This window comes from Onychostruthus taczanowskii, unplaced genomic scaffold (genome assembly GCF_017590055.1).
Source record: "Onychostruthus taczanowskii isolate IOZ18803 unplaced genomic scaffold, ASM1759005v1 scaffold74, whole genome shotgun sequence".
Classification (NCBI taxonomy): domain Eukaryota; kingdom Metazoa; phylum Chordata; class Aves; order Passeriformes; family Passeridae; genus Onychostruthus; species Onychostruthus taczanowskii.
The window spans coordinates 2,760,593-2,771,756 of NW_024505229.1; positions in this window are offsets into that span (position 1 = coordinate 2,760,593).

Below are 11,164 nucleotides of genomic sequence, written 5' to 3' on the forward strand. Positions count from 1 at the left end.
TATGGAGTTGGTGCTCTGGAAAGGAAGATCTGAATTTATCCCTGACTGGTACTTGCTGTTTGTTCACTTGCATTTTAAAACTCCTCTTCCATGGGGTCATCTTGCACCTTTGGCTGTGATTTCATAGCCACTTCCCTTTGTGCAAAGAGCACCTTCCAGCTCTAGCCTGGACCTGTTTTCCCACTAATGACCAGCCAATCCTTATGCCATTTCTGCCCCCAGCCTCCTGAGCAGGGGCTCCCTCACCCAGCCTCCCTGCCCTGATCCACACCCCAGCACCTCTCCTCACCCTCTCCCCACAGCACTGCAGCCCCAAAGTCACCTCAGCCCGGGCAGGCTCTGAGCTGGCACCCAAAGCACAGACACTGCCCAGCACTTTCAGTCCCCAGGGCTGCCGACCGCACCGCGGCTCTGTCCCACCAGGCCCCGTCACCTCTGGGTCCGGCACTCAGGAAGGGAAGGTTCTGCTTCCGTTGGCACGGCTGGGAGTCAGGATGTCCTGCAGGCTGTTGGAAATTATCCCATCTCCTCCGCTGCCTAAGCGTCGCTCGCAGGCTTGAAGGTGAAGCAGCTGCCTGGGGACTGAGCAGGCTCTCTGCCAGCCGCCGGATCGGCTGCGGGCAGGGCACAGGAGGAGGAGGAGGACGGTGCAGCCATGCCGAGCATCCCGCACAGCCGGCCGAGGGGCAGCGAGCCCTCGGCTCCTCACCTGTGCCCGTGTCACCCGTGTCACCCGCCCGCCGGCCCGGGGCCCGGCAGCGCCCGGCGGCCGGGGGAAGCCGCCCCGCAGATGGATTTTCCGGAGAGCCGCGTCCCGCTGTTCCAGTGTCCTCCACGGGAGCGCGTTCCCAAGGACAGCTCCGGCAGGAGCATCCTCCGGGCAGGGCTGGAGCTCGGAGCTCAGAGCTCAGCGCAGCGCTGCCTGCCAGCCCGGACCCTCGGCATCCCACCGGCACCGAGCTGATCCTGGCCGGCCGGGGATGTGCACCTTTGCCCCGGGCCGGTGCCGGTCTGGGCAGAGTTTGCTCCTGCTGCTGCCTGGCTGGAGCTGGCAGCAATTAAGCAATTGCTGGTTCGTTTTGCCAAGGCACTGCCGCTGATGCTGCCAGCCCCTGTGCTTCTGCCCTCTCTTCAAGGAGAACCAGAAGAAGAGTTTAGGACCTGGATTTCCTGCTTAACTCTGGATTGTTTTCTTTGAATCACTCGGTTTGTTCAGCCTAGAGAAGAGGAGACTGAGGGGAGGCTTCGCTGAGCACTTCAACATCCTCATGAAGGGCAGGCTCAGTCTCTGCTCTCTGTGACCAGTTACAGGACTAGAGGAAACAGCTGGATCTGTGTTACAGGAGATTTAAATTATAAAAGGAAAAAGTTTTTCACCCAAAGGATGGTGGGGCATTGCAGCAGGATCCCCTGGGATGTGGTCACCTGTCTGAGCTCCAGAAGCATTTGCACAAAGCTCTCAGGCACAGGGTGGGATTGTTGGGTGTCTGTGCAGGGCCAGGGGTTGGACTTGATAACCCTGATGGATTCCTTCCAACTCAGCACATTCTATGGTTCTGTGACTGCTGAGTAGAAGCATGCTTGGTTTCTGGAATTAGACACTCCAATATCTCCTGCAAACAAGCTGAGCTTTCTTCCAAACTTGCCAACAGAACAGCAGAGCTGGGCTGCACCAGCACCAGCACCACTGGGCTGGGCTAACACTGATGCAGAGCTGGTATTGCTGTGGACTAAAGAAGGTGCCTTGGCACAGGAACAGTTCCCCTGGGAAAGGTGATCTTCCAGAATGAAAGTGCTTTCTATCAGCTTGGTTTGTTCCCCTCCTCATGTGGGAAGAAGCTCCCCCTGATCATTTTACAGTAGAGGACTGTTCCTAAGCCAGGTGTATAGAATCAGGAAATGACAGAAACATTAAGGTTGAAAAATCCCTCTAAGATCATTAAGTCCAACCATTAACTGACCACTGCTATGTTCACCACTAAATTATGTCCCCAGGGGTTGAGGGTAAAGGGGATCTAAGCCAACACATGGGACCAGTCCTCAGAGGTGCTGAGACTTTGACACTCAGCCAACAAATGCCAGTGGAGAAGCCACAGAGGGCTGGCAAGGGCCACAGAATGACTTGGTTACCAGGACAGTCTGCTGGGGACACAGCCCCAGCACCTGTGACAGCACCTGTCTCATCCATGTGTCACTTGGACTTGTCCTGTGCTTTTCTGGATGCCTCCAAGAGAGCTGTGCTTTTAGAAATGCTGTCAGGAAAATGCTGTGTGCTTCGGTTTCTCTTGGGGAGAGAGCCTTGCTTGGACACCTGTGGGCTGGCCAGGAGGCACACACATCCTCTCGGGAGGCTCCAGACCACAGAACTGTCTGCAAAAAAAGTCTCCCAGGAACAGGACACCACCCAGCTCCTCTCTGTCCTCACAGCACACAGGGCAAAGCAGCTCTTGTGGGAATCTTTAAAATTAGAGGGATTTTGGAAAGCTGCAAAAGGCAGGCCTCAGAGACAGCAGAACTGCAGTTAGAGCTAAGCAGTAGGCATAAGGTTTGTTAGCAGAAAAATTATATGAGAAGTAGAAAGTAAGGACAAATAGAACAATGGTCTGTGTATTAATGCTTGGCTAGAATAACTCCCTAAGCTACAGAAAAGTCTATCTAGTGAGATGTTAGGAAGTTCTAAGCTTAATAATGGAGCTCTCTGCATTGTATCTTAAGGCTTACAAGCAGGTATTGTATTGGAAATAAGCAAGTACTGTTTTAACAGAAGGTATGTGTGCTTATAGTGGTGGATAGAACTATTGTCAATGTGCTTTTGCTTTGTGTGATTGGTCAAAATAATTTTAAAGTGAATTGTAACATTAAGTTCTTTGTCTGCTGATGGGGACATGAGCTGATGGCATCTTCCCACTGTCACAACCATGTAATGAGAGTGATGCTGGAAAATAAACAGTTCAAGACACATTCCTAGCAGTCCCATTTGTGATTTGTACATAGACCCCCGACCAGCAATAGGTCTTAAAGAAAAAGGCACAAAAAAGCCTGAAAATCCTCAAGACTCATCATGTTATTCCTATCCTGGGTGCCTTAGCACACTGCAGCAGAGTGTTATAGATAGTTAATGAGATGATTGGCTCTCACAATTAAGGGATGACTATTGTGTGAATATTAAGAAAAGCTTTAGTGATATAAAGTTATGTTACTGTAGTTTAGATGTCCTCTGTTCTCCCTACACTTCCCTTTCCCCCCGTGTATTGTTGCCAGGGTTGTCCAGGACAGGTAGAAAGCAGGTGTGCCCTTACCTGGGGCAGTTGGGGAGATAGAAGCTTGGCGCTTAGGGGGGGAGGCATGACAACACCTGATCTCCAATCAAGCTAAAAGAAAGCAGTCTCCACCGAAAAATGGCCAAGAAGATCTGAGTGACAGACTGTGAGAGGGGCCAGGGCTGGCTGATGCAACCCCAGGGTATAAAAGACTGAGCATCCACCTTGAAGATGAGCCAGCCACGTGGTATCCACGAGGGCAGTTCCCAGCACTGCGAATTTTTCCTTATGTTGTCCTTTGTTGTATTTTTGACAAGGTTTAATAAACCTTTTTAAATTTTCAAAGTGAGCGGTTGTTTCTCACAAGCAGGACCTCGGTAGCCCTGTGGGTTTGTCCTGCTGCCCCAGTGCCTGGGCTGCTCCCTTGAGGGGCCACCAAGCCTGGTGACCTCTCAAGCAGTGCCATTATCAGTCACAGGAAACGAGCTGGGCAGGAGGGGCAGGAGACAGAGCCCCGAGAGAAAGGAAGCGGTTAGAGAGCGTCACTGCTGCACGAGGAGCTGCGCCCACGCACCACGGGCACGGCAACGGCACTGCCCTCCCAGGCTGGGCTGCTCTGGCTCCTCCAGGGACGTTTGTGATCAAGGCACATGTTGGAACCCTGGATGCTGAGAATTTCAGACTTTCTGTGCTGACAGGCACTGACCCCCAGGAGAACGCTGCATTGACCTGAGGCCGTGGAGAAGGCTTCCAAAATGGAATGGAAGAACTGGGATTGTGGGTGTGGAGTTTGAATAGAAGTGTGTGATATCACAGGGTGGAAAACTTAGAGTCTAAAGTTTTAGAATATATAACTCAGTAATATATATAAAGCAAGATGGAGGTTTTAAGGCAGAGGCTGGAACTTCTTCTTCACCTTATTCTTCATAAGTTTAAGTAGTATTGTGTAATTAGATAAAAAAGTCCACACTGCAGGCCACAGGTAGTTAGTTATTAGTAATTAATTATTAATTATAAATTACTAGTAATTAGTAATTGCTTATTAGTTATTACTTATTAGTTATTTTTAAAATAAAAATAATTGCATCCATTTTGAAGATCAGCACATGGCTGATAGTCACGGGGGCTCCCAGTGCTGTAATTTTTCCTTATTTAGATCTTAGTTCTTAGATTTAGTTCTTTAGATATTTTCCTTATTTAGATCTTATTTACATCCATTTACATCTTGTGTTGTATTTTTTTTTTGTTAAAGTTTAATAAACCTTCAAAAATTTCAAAAAGTGAGCAGTCGTTTCTCACACGGCACTTGGGGCCATGGCTTAGTGGTGCACATGGCAGTGCTGGGGCAGTGGTTGAACTTGGTGATCTTAGAAGGCTTTTCCAACCTGAACAACTCTGTGATGACTTTTCCAACCTGAACAAGTCTCTCTGCTTGCATGGCAGGCGGCAGAGCCCTGGCAGGCCCGGCAGGTGCCATCCCTGCAGCTGGAGGAGCCTGGCCGTGGACAGGCAGAGGCAGCCAGAGGGCAGCAATGCAGAGGTGATGGACCTGCCCCGTGCTGCTCCTCCAGCTCCTAGCCACAACAGAATGTGGCTAGGAGAATGTTTCACGTCTGCTCCTGAAAGCTGCTCTGGGTTGTGCTTTCTGGCCTCAGAAATTCAGGGAGCTGCCATGCTGGGCCATGCATGCCCCTCCTGTGGTTCCTCTGAGTCCACTTGGTCTTGTGGCCAGAGGTGTGAGCCACGGGAGCTTGCAGCACTTGGGGTCTGCTTTGTCCCAGTTCTAGGTGTCAGAAATATTCCTGTCTGCTTACAGTGGGAAAGTTGTGGTGCTTGGAGCCACAGATGCCCCAGATCTGGAGGAAAGGCAAAGAAACTCTGAGTTTTTAGTTTCTTTTCTTCGGCTGTTGGGGCTGAGAGGGGTCCCTAGCTGCTCTGGGGCTGAGAACACCTTTCCTGCCAGCAACTCCAAGGATGGAGCCATGGAGTTTTCAGCATTGGAGGAGAAATGCAGGCAGCAGCTGGTGTCACCAGGGCCCCAGATGCAGCAGAAGTGTTTGGCTTCTTGTCCATGAGAGCTGTGCCCTGGCAGACAGGAGCTGTACCACCCCCAGGGCTGCTGAGCACCCTGCCCTGCTCCTGACAGCGGGCACAGGGTCCGGGCTGGCACCAGGGTAGTGTTTGTGGTGATCCTGAGCAAAGCACTGGGCCTTCCACCCCTGGGGCCAGCAGCAGATCACAGGCGTGGTCCCTGGTGGGCAGTGCCAGTGGTCACTGTGCAGTGCTGCAGCTGCTGGTCCACTGTCCTCTACCCCCACACCTCACCTCTGGCTCTTGAGGGGCATTTTGGGGCAGAGTGGGTTCCTCTGTAATGCTGAGCCTACCTTGGTGCTGGGGCCCAGGTCTGTGGTAGCAGGACAGGGCAGCAGAGGTCTGTGCTGCTGGCCAGTGGGGCAGAGGATGGAGGAGCAGCAGCTGAGCACTCACAGGGCTGCAGGGAAGGGGGCAAAGGCAGCCAGCTCTGCTCCCAGCTGGGACAGGCCACCCTGCCCTGCCATGCCACCCCTGCCAGCTTGGCATCATGGCACTGTGGCAGATCACATCTCACCTGGGCACTGCTCCTGCCAGGGGCATCTCCAGCTCCTGTCACAGCCCCTTGGGCAGCTCTCCCTGCCCCGTCTCCTGGGGGCCTCCTGAGCCTGTCCCCAGAAGCACATGGGGGGTGAGCTTTGGGGTCACTCAGCTTTGGGGAGCTGGAGTCCAGCTGGAGGCCCCACAGAGCCCTGAGCAGCAAGGATCCTGGGCAGAAGATGTGTGGAGGGCTGTACCCTGCAGAGCTGTACCCTGCAGAGCTGCCTGGCTCTGGGGCTCTGTCAGAGCCCCCTGCAAGGGGCTGGATCATTTCTGTCATGGTCAGGGATCACTGAGCACATAAGGATCCAGGACTGGACCCGAGGAGGTGCAGATGGATCCTGTCTCCCACGAGGAGCCAGGACACATCCAAGCAGTGAAACCCTCCCTGGATGGCAGTATCCTCTCTGCTGCCCCTTGCCCAGGGATCAGCCAGGCCCCAGGGGCTAACACAGTGCACACTCTGCCATGGTCCCTTTTAATAATGTGCACTAAAGGAGAGGAAAGCTAGGTTTGTGAACAGAGAAAATATCTGTGTGGAGACCTGCTGGGATGGTTCCAGCAGCCCTGGTACCCTCCAGGGCAGAGGGGAGTTTCAGTGACAGGCAGGGAAGAAGCAGGAGAACTGGGCAGAGGGCTCTGGGCTGGAGCAGAAGAGCAGTGGCAGGAGCTGGGTGGGCACCTGCTGCAGTACAAGCTGATTTGTACTGAACATTAATCCTGCAATAAATCAGAAACCCAGCCCAGTTCCATAAACCAGCCTCTGGGCTGACTGACAGAGGTTTCAACCAATAACAGCTTTCCTAAAATACAAGCATTTGACAGGTTCAGAGTGTTGGAGGTGTGGGGATTAGTGCAATGGCTGTTTAGAGCAGGGAACTTTGAATTACCTATAAAAAAAGCAAGCCCTGAAAAATAAATCAAGCTGTTTGGCCAATGAACAGTGGAGGTCTGTCGTGTGTTATGAACATCACGAGTCAGGCACCACTGGGCAGGGTGACCTTACCTGTGTGCCCCACTGCAGACAGGCTCAGGGGGAGCAGGGATGGCCCTCAGGCTGGAACAACGCTGAAACTGCCCAGGACCTGCTCAGCCCCAGTCAGGGTGCACAGCCTGGGATGGCTGGAGCAGGAGTGGGGGAGATGGAGACAGCAGGGATGTGCCACCGGGGATGTGCCCTTGTCTCTGCCTCACCCTGCAGGTCTGTAGCACCAAGCTGTTCCTGCTCCCCACAGCACCAGCCAGAGAGCGCTTGAGACACTGGGGTAGGTATTGATCAGAAGTAGATATTGAGATGAAATATTGTTTAATATTTGCTTCATTTTACTGTGCTGACTGCCTGTAAAGGGAAAACAGGCTATACATGAGAGACAGGGTATACATGCAAGAGCAACATGAGAGAATGTAGGAATGTGTGATAAGGGAAGGATGATGTTCATCAAAACAGGACAAAGTTACAAAGCTATCAAAATAACAAAGTTCCTCTGGACCTCCAGCTCAAACCAACCTCAGATCAAACCACCTTCATGGTTTGGACTGTATCAGCAAGCATGCACAAGAAGACCAGGTGAGAAAGTCAACTTTGACGAAGACTATTTACTTCATCCCCCTGTGACCCCCAAGACAACCACCAGAGACAAGCACGCAGGCACACGGGACTGATAAAATAATTAATATAGGAAGTGAAGCAGGACAAGGGATAGGCAGTGTCCTGGATTGCCAAGCAAATTGGATTCTATTTGCCATCTGTATGGCAGTTGACTCCTGCTCACTGGGTAGTTTTCCTTCTCTCTTCCACACCGACTCCTCCCTTGGGGGGACATCTGCTGATAACAGGCTATGGAATGTCCCTGGGGGGAGGGGGTGTACATTTTTCTATTTCAGGGGAGGCTCCTGCCTTCCTTAGCAGACACGTCTTTCCAAACCAAGACAGGGAGGAAATTAATATGCATTGATGTATTGCAGAACGTAATGTGTATGTAGCATTTTAGAGGGTCAAAAAGAACGCTGAGTATTGGAGTGTACCAATATTACAGAGGGGACTGCCTTGGTCTGCCTGGCCTTGGCTGCTGACTGAATAGCAGCACCTGTGGGGTTTTCTCCCCAGAGTCGCTGTTCAGTGCCTGTGCTTGCGGCTGAGCACGTGGGGACAAGTCCAGGCATGCCCCAAGCTCCAGTGCTTGTGGGCTGAAGTTTTCTTTGAGGGGGTCACTCCTCAGGCCTTCCTGAGCTGGAGGTTCCTTTAAGGCGAGGTGAAGAAAGGAGTGGGTCCTGATGGAGAGTTTTTAATCCAGAGTTTTTATTTTGGCAGCACAGTCTCTGAATCTTGCAACAACTCCAACAACCTATCTAACTGACCTCTCCACCAGAACCCCGACCGCTTGGGCTGCTCGCCCTTTTACCTGGGCAGGGGGCAGGGTAGGGGACACAGGGAGCACCAACCAGGCACAGGGGAGGGGGTCTCAGGTGAGAGGGACACCTGGGTGGGCCAATGGCCCCCAAGGGGGTGGAGAGCATCCTTTGAACCTCTGAACATCCAATTGCTCGACACTCTCCTTGGAATTTCTGGGTTGATAGACAGTGCCCAGCAGGGGTCAAGGGTGGGGAAAAGGAGAGGTGATTGACACCCCTGCCAAGGGGAAGGAAATTTCAGGGAGAAACCAGGAAAAACTGAGGCAAGCCATGACATCACACTGCAACAGCTAAGAATGAGTAGATGCGCATGTCTTTATAGAAAGTATCCCACTTGCGCCCAGCCAAAAATACATATCTACTTTGTAACTCAATTAATCTTTGAGTTTTAAAATCTTTCTGCGTTTCACACTGAGCCCAGGAATGGCACTGCCCGGGCTGGGCAGCCTGAGGAGCTGCTGGCCATGCCTGAGATTGCCAGCCATGGGAAGCTGTCTGTAAGTATTACCAGTCAGGTTGTGTACACCAGCAATGTCCTTGGCCTGGGTGAAACCAAACATCCATGGATGCTCTTGGCCCAGAGGGGAAGGAATAGAGCTGTCTCCTTGTCTTGATCTGAAGTACAGGTGTCTGCCAGGGAAGGTGGGAACCTCCCTTGGAATGGACAATATGGCCCCCTTCCCTCTAAATTATGATAAATTTGAAATTATGGGGCTTTCGGACAAAGATATGGGAAAAGGAATAACAGTTCTTTACTAGTGTGTATAAAAAAAGGCAAACAATCACACTGGCAGCAACAACAAACAGAACCACAGCACCAGTGACCCAGAACCACAGGCGCACTGACAGGCAGAACCACAGACCCACAGACCCAGATCCACAGTCCCAGAACCACAGACCTACTGACCCAGCCCCACTGACCCAGTCCCAGCCCCACTGACCCAGTCCCATTCCCATTCCCAGTCCCAGTCCCATGCCCAGTCCCATTCCCATTCCCAGTCCCAGTCCCATGCCCAGTCCCATTCCCATTCCCAGTCCCAGTCCCATGCCCAGTCCCATTCCCATTCCCAGTCCCAGTCCCATGCCCAGTCCCATTCCCATTCCCAGTCCCAGTCCCATGCCCAGTCCCATTCCCATTCCCAGTCCCAGTCCCATGCCCAGTCCCATTCCCATTCCCAGTCCCAGTCCCATGCCCAGTCCCATTCCCATTCCCAGTCCCAGTCCCATGCCCAGTCCCATTCCCATTCCCAGTCCCAGTCCCATGCCCAGTCCCATTCCCATTCCCAGTCCCAGTCCCATGCCCAGTCCCATTCCCATTCCCAGTCCCAGTCCCATGCCCAGTCCCATTCCCATTCCCAGTCCCAGTCCCATGCCCAGTCCCATTCCCATTCCCAGTCCCAATCCCATTCCCATTGCTAGTACCATTCCCATTCCCATTCCCAGCCCCCCTGACCCCTCCCGGTCTCTCCCTTTCCCTCCAATGCAGTTCCGGGCTCGGCCACCAGGGGCGCTGCTGGCTCCCGGCCGGGCGGGGGCGGTGATTCCCCGCGCCTGCAGGGGGCGCTGTGGCGCGAGCTCGGCCATGTCTCCCTCAGGCGCTGATGGCGGGCAGGGGAGAGGGAGAAGGGGCTCCCTCACACACAAACCCATGGGGCAGTCGGGCCCGGTGCCCCTCAGGGTGGCAAGGGGGCTGTGGCAGGAGCCTCGGAGGTAGCGGCAGAGGCGGGCACACCCGGGGTGGCAAACGAAATGTAGCAAAAGCTCTGAGCCGTAGCAGAGCTTCAGGTGTCCCAGCAGGCACGGGATGCTGGGTTAAAGTGTAGCGAAAAAACCCAGAGCAAGGGCAGAAAACAGCGGGGCTGGGCAGGGCCAGCGAAGGAGAAGAGCCCCCGGGGAATGGGTCGGGTCCCGGGTTTCTCCCCTGAGGTGCCCCGGTAGATGGTGAGGGCTGTTTTCCAGTGAGGTTGGATGTTAATAAGGTGCCAGTTCACCGCAGGTCTTCCACCAAAGGCTCACCCAGAGTAAGGAAGAAGCTGAGAGGAAAGCTAATGTCTTTACAAACAATTTGATGGGTGAAGGTATGGGTGTTAACCTCTTTGAAATGGGTCTTAATGTATCTGCTAACCTTGGGCAGCAGGTTTGCTGCAGAGCCCAGACAGCTTGGCTCCTGAAACAGACAGTGTCTGCACAAGCCTGAACTTTTGAACTTTGGGGGTAAAATAGTAGGTTCAAGGGGGAATATGTGGTAGGCGGTTCGGGAAGGCTGTACCTTCCTAGTACCTCGGCCAATGGGGAAAGGAAGAGACAACATGGGGCCAGGAGTCTGGGATAAAAGGAGGCTGTGCCCTCCAAAATTCCAGAGAGGGAAGCTTGCTGGTGGACTCTCTGCCTTTATTTGAATAAAGGTGCAGGACTCCTCTCTCTCCTGTTTGGACATAAACCTCTGGCATTTGTGGATTTTCCTGACAAAGCAGTAGAGGGCTTGACTCTGTGATGGCAGTGAATTCTCCCCACAGTGGCAGCAACTCGACCGTTCCTCTTAGATCTGAGAATGAGAGAGAGGGCCAGGAGCTGAGCCCACCCCCTCACCCCCCTGCCAAAATCTCGGGGTATCTCTGCCCTTCCCAAGAGTAAACCCCCCACCTAAGAGAGTAGCCAGATGCACCCTTTCCCCCACCTCGACCACTTCTTTTTCTCTTAAGTATTGACTCTTATAATCTCTTAGGCAACAGATGGGATAAAATTCCATGAGAGAAAAAAAAAAAAAAAAAAGGAAAAATCCTAACCTCCAGCACTCCTGCTGCAGGTCTCTGGCAAAGGTCGCAGCCGATCTTTTGCAACCTCTTCCTCTGCCAGATGTC